Consider the following 1,285-nt stretch of genomic DNA (forward strand, 5'->3'; position numbering starts at 1 on the left):
AAAAAAAAAAAAAAAAAAAAAAAAAAAAAAAAAAAAAAAAAAAAAAAAAAAAAAAAAAAAAAAAAAAAAAAAAAGGAGAGAAAGAAATAGAGCAAAACTGTGCTGAAATTTGAATTAAAGTGTTCATTTTGAAGTAATGAAGAACTACAAAAAATCTCTCAGGTTCTTAACTTCCCTCCTCCTGGGAGAAAGAGAAGGGAAGAGAAAGAAGTGTGTGTAGCTGTTCGTGTTGTGCAGAAAGCGAGGTTTTTTCAAAGCCTTTCAGCTCTGCTGATGAGGAAAAAAGTTTTTCTTTGAAACTAGTTACATTGCTCCCCTTCCCTGTTTTCCCCTCCCTTATTTCTTGGATGGATTACTGGGGAGCAAGGGGCAGTAAGAGGAAGAATTTGTCTGTGTGGGCAGAGAACCACCGGGAAGGGACTTCCCTTGAAAATTTCTCTTCTTGTACCTKATGARTAAGCCCAGARGGGATAGRAAATTGGGAGAAAATGGGGAAACCCTCCAGGCTTCTTGCCCACTATCACTGAATCACATTTTGGCTTCCTCCTCTCCCCAGTAATCCCCTTCATTTTCCCCACTGCAAAAAAATGAAAGCCTGTGCTCAGACCTGGAGAGATGATGGTGAGGAGTGCAACATCAGTTCCAGATKAATTCTGAGCAAGGATTTATCAGTTAAAGTGCTGATTGCCACCATGGCCAGTCCTTTCCTTTCACCAGCACTGAGAGCACATGGCTGTTGGACAGGATGTGCAGTGATGGGAGAGAAGTATTTTAAGGCAGAGGTAGGGGAAAAAGTGTGTATTTAAGATTTCATTATTAAAACTTGAGGGAATACCCAAGGGAGGCAAGGGATAACACACCAGGTTCTATGGTATGTCAAAGATATTTTTAAATAAAAAAATAACCAAAATAAAGGTATTTCAAACTCAATAATTTTATAGACTATAATCAGTTTGTGTTAATCTGTCTAAACATGTCAGTGATGACAGCACTTCCYTGTAGCCAGATAATAAATCAGGGTCTAAGAAGCAAAGAAATTCAGAGGCTTTTTATTTGGTATGCTCTATATGCTRGAAGAAGTAATTTATATCCATTTAGATTCACTTGGATATATTTAGTCTTGAGTCTGAATTTATCTTTAAAATCTCTCTGTGTGGGATACTTAAAGAGAAAATGTTTTACACCTGCTGATACCTGTCTGCGTGTCTGTGCCACTTGCACTGTTTATTTTAGGAAAACAAGTGGGGTTTTTTTTTTGGTTGATTTGCTTGGGCTCTTTTTTTTT

The sequence above is a fragment of the Malurus melanocephalus genome, unplaced genomic scaffold (assembly GCF_030028575.1).
Source record: "Malurus melanocephalus ecotype Western Australia unplaced genomic scaffold, MMel_1.1 scaffold_356, whole genome shotgun sequence".
Taxonomy (NCBI): Eukaryota; Metazoa; Chordata; class Aves; order Passeriformes; family Maluridae; genus Malurus; species Malurus melanocephalus.